Source organism: Orcinus orca, chromosome X, assembly GCF_937001465.1.
Source record: "Orcinus orca chromosome X, mOrcOrc1.1, whole genome shotgun sequence".
Classification (NCBI taxonomy): domain Eukaryota; kingdom Metazoa; phylum Chordata; class Mammalia; order Artiodactyla; family Delphinidae; genus Orcinus; species Orcinus orca.
Genome location: NC_064580.1, coordinates 89,728,741 through 89,736,084, shown reverse-complemented (window position 1 = coordinate 89,736,084; position 7,344 = coordinate 89,728,741).

Here is a 7,344-nt window from a genome sequence, read left to right as displayed (position 1 = left end):
GTTTCTTAAATATGACATGAAAAGTACAAGCTTCAAAAGGAAAAAATAAATTGGACTTTAACAAAATCTTTTGTGCATCAAAGGATGTTATCAAAAAATGAAACAACAACTCACTGTTGGGAGACAATATTTGCAACTCATGTATTTGATGAAGATCCACTGACCAGTACATATAAAGAAAGTCTACAACCCCCAAACAAACCCAATTAATAATAGGCAAAGTACTTGAATAGACATTTCTTCAAATAAATATACAAATGGCTGACAAGTGTACAAAAACCTGATCAACATCAGTAGCCATTAGGAAAATCCAAATGAAAACCACAATGAGATACAACTTCACACTAACTAGGATGCCTATATTAATAATTTTTTTAAATGGCATTTAATAAGTATTGTTGAGAATGTGGAGAAAGTGGAACCCTTGTACATTGCTGATGGGAATGTAAAATGTTACAGTCACTGTGGAAAAGAGTTTGGCCATACCTCAGTAAATTAAACATAGAATTACCATATGACCCACCATATGACTTCAATATATCTGAGGTGTTAAAATTTCCAGGGGTGGGTATGGGTAATGGGGAAAATATTGTCTAAAAAGCCTCCTTAGAAGGGTAAGAAATACAAGGTATTATAATTTCAAAATGGCTTTTTTTCAATTAGACCAGTGAATGGCAAACAGTGACATCTTACAATTTCAAGTATTTATTGGCCATTATTATATTTGTGATTGGGTGATATGGCTTTTTAAATTCCTTATAAATTTTTGGAGGTAGTAGTGTTTATTGATTTACAAGAGCTTTTACATAATATATTAGATGTACTAACAGTTTGACATACATATTGTTATATGGACACTATTTTGTGCAGCCAAATCTCTTAATCTCTTGTATTTTCCCCTTTTACTGTCATATGTAGGGAGTCCTTTACCATGCCAGTATTATGTAACTTTTTAAATAGACTTCATTTTTGGGAGCAGATTTAGGTTCACAGTAAAACTGAACAGAAGGTACAGAGATTTCCCATATGCCCCTTGCCCCCACACATTAGCCTACCCCATTATCAACATCCCCCCACAAGAATGGTACATTTGTTACAACTGATGAACCTACATTGACATATCATTATCACCTAAAATCTATAATTTACATTAAGGTTAACTATTCATGTATATTATATGGGTTTGGATAAATGTATATTGACATGTATCCACCATTATAATATCATACAAAATGTTTCACTGCCCTAAAAGTCCTCCGTGCTCCACCTATTAATAACTCTCTCCCCCTTAACCCATGGCAATCACTGAAATTTTTACTGTTTCCACAGTTTTGCCTTTTCCAGAATGTCAAATAGTAGTAATTATATATTACGTACACTTTTCAGATTTACTTCTTTCACTTAGTAATATGCATTTAACTTTCCTCCATGTCTTTTCATGTCTTGATAGATTATTTCTTTTAGTAATGATAATTTTCCATTGTCTGGATTTACCAAAGCTTATTTATCAATTTACCTGGACACCTTGGTTGCTTCCAAGATTTAGCAATTATGAATAAAGCTGCTATAAACAATCTTGTGCAGGTTTTTGCGTGGGCACAAGTTTTCACCTGCTTTGGGTAAATTCTAAGGAATATGATTGCTGGATGATATGGTAGGAGTATGTTTAGCTTTGTAAGAAACTGCCAAACAGCCTTCAAGAGTGTCTGTACCATTCTGCATTCCCTGTAACATTGAGCAAGAATTCCTGTTCCTCCACATCCTCAACAGCATTTGGTTTTGTCAGTGTTCTGGATTTTGGTCATTCTAATAGGTGTGTAGTAGAATCTCATAATTGTTTTAAATTGCATTTCCCTGATAAGATACGATGTTGAGCATCTTTTCATATGTTTATTTGCCTTGTATATCTTTTTTGGTGAGGTGTCTGTTAATTGGGTTGACCCATTTAATTGGATTGTTTGCTACTTACTGTTGAGTTTTTAGAGTTATTTGTATATTTTGGGTAATAGTCCTCTATCAGATATGTTTTTTACAAATATTTTCAACCACTTTGTGACTTGTCTTCTCATTCTCTTGACAGTGTCTTTTGCAGAGCAGAATTTTAAAATTTAACAAAGTCCAGATTATCAATTATTTCTTTCATGGACTGTGCTTTTAGTGTTGTATCTAAAAAGTCATCACTAAACCCAAGGTCATCTAGATTTTCTCTTATGTCAGCTTATAGGAGTTTTATAGTTTTTCATTTAAAATTTAGCTCTGTGATCTATTCTGAGTTAATTTTTGTGAAGGATATAAAGTCTGTACCTAATAGATTAAGTTTCTTGCATGTGGATGTCCAGATATTTCAGCACCATTTATTGAGGAGACTAACTTTTCTCCATCCTATTGCATTTAGCCCTTTGTCAAAGATCAGTTGACTATATTTATGTTGGTATATTTCTGGACTCTCTACCCTGTTCCATTTATCTATTTGTCTATTCTTTTGCCAGTATCACACCATCTTGATTACTAAGTCTTGAAGTCAGGTAATATCAGTCCTCTCACTCTGTTCTCCTTCAGTATTGAGTTGGCTATCCTGGGTCTTTTGCTTCTTCATGTAAACTTAATATCATATAAACTTGCTAGGATTTTGATCGGGACTGCATTGAACCTATAAATAAGGTTGGGAAGAACTGACATCTTGACAGTATTGAATCATCCTACCCATAAACGTTGAGTGTTTCTCCATTTATTTAGCTCTTCTTTGAATTCTTTCGTAGGAGTTTTGTAGTTTTCCTCATATAGATCTTACACATATTATGTTAGATTTATACACAAGTATTTCATTTTTTAGGTGCTGACGTAAATCTGTAATTTCAAGTTCCACTTTTTCATTGTTGGTTTTTAGGGAAAAAATGGACATTGTAATATTAATCTTGTATCCTGCAACTTTGCTATAATCACTTATTAGTTTCAGAAGCTTTTTGTTGATTCAGATTTTCTACGTAGACAATGATATCATTTGTGAACAAAGAAAATATTTTTTTTTTCCTTTTTGGCCATGGCATGTGACTTGTGGGATCTCAGTTCTCTGACCAGGGATTGAACCCAGGCCATGGCAGTGAAAGCCTGGAGTCCTAACCACTAGGTCATCAGGGAACTCCCCAGTTTTATTATTATTATTTTTTGCTCTAAATCTGTATCCCTTTTATTTCCTTTTCTTGTTTTATTGCATTACCAAGGACTTCCAATATGATGTTAAAAGCAGTGATGAAAGGAAACAGCTTTACCCTGTTCCTGATCTCTCTGGGAAAGGTTCTAGTTTCTCACCATTATATATGATACTAGCTGTAGACTTTTTGTAGATACTTTTTACCAATCTAAGGAAGTTCCCCTCTTTTCTTAGTTTGAAAGTTTTTATCATGAATGGGTGTTACATTTCTATCAAATGCTTTTTTCTGTATATACTGATATGATCATGTGATGTTTCTTTTTTAGCTTGTTGATGTGATGGACTACATTAATTGATTTTTGAGACTTGAAGCAGGCTTTCATACATCGAAAAATCCCACTTAGTCATGGTATATAACTTTTTGTACAAAGATCTTGATTTACTTTTGTAACAAAGGAGAAAGGGTTTTTAAAAAATTAACCCATCTGATTGTTTTAGGTGTATGTTTTGGGTGGGAACCTCGGCTTATTTCCTATCAATAGTTAATCTGTTGTCACAATATGTCTAGGATATTTCATTCCATTCTCCTCTCATTCAGAATGTCACTTTATCTACTGTTTCTGCAATGAGCCTGTATTTTCATGACTTCTGCATTTAAATTCTTCACCTTATTCCATATATTAGTAACAATCTTTCTAGTAAACAAATTAAGAATACCAGAGCTGGTGGACTTCTAAATGGAGTTTTTGCTTCCCTCTGAAGAGATCAGATTTTTGTCCACATATCCTATAATGAAATATTCCATGTCAATACTCTTGCTAAAGTGAATATATGAACTATTTTTCAATAGGTGGCAAACTGTTTGTTACCAGTTTGCAAAGACATAACTAGCTTTCATCAAAATGTAAACGTACTCATAGCTACTTTTATCAAGAAAATTTTGCTACAAAAATAATGTGTGCTTTGATGTAGTCCATTCACATTTTGGCACAAATTCCTTGTTTTCATTTTAGACTGGCACTTTGGGTAGCATCACTCAAGAATGATCATATGAAAGTAACATCAGCAAGATGGTGAAACAGGTGGTCCCTGGATTCGGTCACCCTCTCAGAAAGGCAACTAGCATTTATCAGAGACAAGACACTTTTGTGAATATCCCAGAACCTGGGGGTGAGGCTGAAGCATGCCCTTGGACAAAAAAAAAAAAAAAAAAAAAAAAGGCCAGAAAAACTACATTAGAAAAGATAGACGAGCAATTTCACTTTCATTGCATTGCCCCGCCTCCAGACCAGCAGAATGCCACACTGAGGGTCCCTCTGGGTTTATGGCTACTCCAGCATGAAAAAGAGAGCTCAAGGTGGACATCCAGCTTCCCCAGCAGTGTTAGACAATTCCTGGGAGTCCCACTTCAATCTTACTTCATAGGTATCACTAGGGGAACCAGTGGGCCTAGACTACAGGGGATCTGCTAGAGATGAAAAGGGGGTGACACTCATGGCAACCAGCAAGCAGATCTTGGCAGACTGTATTCCAACTGGCAGCAGCTCCTGTGCAGAGAGCTCAGCCATCTGCAGAACCGTGCCAGTGGACTCAAGTTGGCAAGGAGCTTGGCTGGCAGTTCTGCCTGGTTTAGGTCCTCAGCCAATAGGCTGTCCCCATGGAGTCCATCATATGACCTCACTTGGACAGAGTGGCAAGCCAGTAGCTCTGCCCAACTTCTAAGCATAGTCTCCAGTCCCACCCAACCAGTAAGCCTGGCTAGGGACCCCAAGCAACTACAGAGCCCATCCTATGGCCCACTGAGGCAGTGAGTCAAGCCAGCAGTCCTACCCAACTTTGGAGCATGGCTTCCAGTCTCTCCTGAGCTGGGTGCCCAAACAGCAACCTCAGATTACAGCCAATGACCCCCATCCAGGCAGAGAGCCAAACCAACAGCCCCATCAAACTACAGAATATAGCATCTGGTCCCGCTTGACCAGGGAATATAAGCTGTGACACCATGTGGCCATGGCACACAGTCTATAGCTCCACACAGACAGAGAGCCAAGCTGAATTCCCCACCAAATTGTTGGGCATAGCCTCCAGCCCTGCCCAATCAGGAAGCCTGGCCAGAGGTCCTGGACTGTGGACCACATTCTTCAGCCCCACTTGGGCAGGAAGCCAAGCAAGTAACCCTGCCCAACTGTGGAGGATAGTCTCTGCCTCACCCCACCCTCCTCTAAGTGGGGAACCTGAATAATAACCTTGGACAGCCACAGAGCCCATTCTACAGGACTATACTTGAATGGGTGGTCAAACCAGCAGCCCCACCTAACTGTGGAACAGGGCTTGCAGCTTCACCCAACAAGGGTGCCTGGGTAGCAACCCTGCTCAGCCATAATGTCCAGCCTATGGTACTGCCCAATTGGTGAACACAGCCTACTGCCTCATATGGGTAAGGAGCCTAACCATCAGCTCTGCCTAATCATGGAGCATCTACCATTGCCTCACTTGTCTAGGGAGAACAGAAAGCCATCCCACCCAACTGCACAGCACATCCTACAACCTCACAGAACTGCAGAGTATAGCTGGTGGCCATGCCAGACTAGGGAGCCTGGGCAGGTACCCAACTGGAGAGCCTACCCTATGGCCCTGGCCAACCGTAAGGCAAAGCTTGTGGCTTTTCCTGATTATAGACAGCCTGAGGCCTGGTCTAATCATGAAACCCAGACTACTGGCCCACCTGACTCTAGAGCCCAGCTAGCAGGTATGTCCAACCAGGGAGCCCTGACAGCAGCCCTGCCCTAACATGGAGGCCAGCCAGCAGGCTTAACTGACCATGGAGCACAGCCACTGGTCACCACTCCCCTGATCTCAGAGTATGGGAGGTGGTCCTGCCAAACTAGAGACCCTGATAGCAAGCCCTCTCTGCCCATGGACACTGTAAGTGATACATCCAGAACCCCAAACTGGACTGACTGATAAACAACTTTCCCTGCTAAATTGAATCTGTAAAGGTTAGAAGAAGAGACCATTTCCTCAGTTACACAGATACCAACATACGAACACAAGGATCATGAAGGATCATGTAAACATGACACTACCAAAGAAAACTAATAAAGCTCCAATAACTGACCCTAAAAAAATGGAGATCTAAGAAATGACTGATGACAAATAATTCAGAATAATCCTCTTAAAGAAGTTCAGTGAACTACATGAAAACACAACTGGAAAACTGAACAAAACTAGGAAAACAATACATGAAAATAATTAGAAATTCCACAAAGAAATACAAACCATTAAAAACAACAACAGAAATCCTAGAGCTGAAAAATACAACGACTGAACTGAAGAATTCAATACAGAGCTTCAGCAACAGACTTGATGAAGCAAAATAAAAAATTAGTGAACTTGAAGACATGTCATTTGAAATTATCAGGTCAGAGGAGCAAAAAGAAAAAAGAATGAAAAAGAGAGAAGAAAGCATACAGGACTTAAAGAACACCTTAAGGTGAAACAATACATCTGGGATTGTGGGAATCCCAGAAGAAGCGAGAAAGAAAGGGACAAATGTTTATTTAAAGAAATGATGGCTGAAAATGTCCAAACTTGGGGAGAGAAAAGGACATTGAGATTCACAAGGCCCAAAATTCCTTACATAGGATGAACATGAAAAGGGCTACACCAAGATACATTATAATTAAATTGTAAAAAGTTAAAGACAAAGAATTTTGAAAGCAAAAGGGAAAAGAAATTCGTTACATACAAGGGAGTCCCATAAGATTATCAGTGGATTTTGCAGCAGAAACCTTACAAGTCAGGAGAGTACAGGAAGATACATTTAAAATACTGAAAGAAAAAAGTCAACCAAGAGTACTATATCCAGCAAAGCTGTCCTCAGATATAAAGGAGAGATAAAGATGTTCCCAAACAAACAACTGATGAGGGAGTTCATCAGCACTACACTTGGCTTCCAAGGAATGCTAAAGGGAGTTCTTCAAGCTGAAAAGAAATGGTACCATTTAACAGTGTAAAACATATGAATGAGTAAAACTCATTGCTGAAGGTACATATTCAGATTCTCTAATACTGTAATGGTGATGTATAAAACACTTTCAACTCTAAAATTTTTTTTAAAAACCTTATATATATGACAGCAAGAGAAGAAAGGAAGAGACTACAAAAGCCAGAAAACAACAGAATGGCACTGGTAA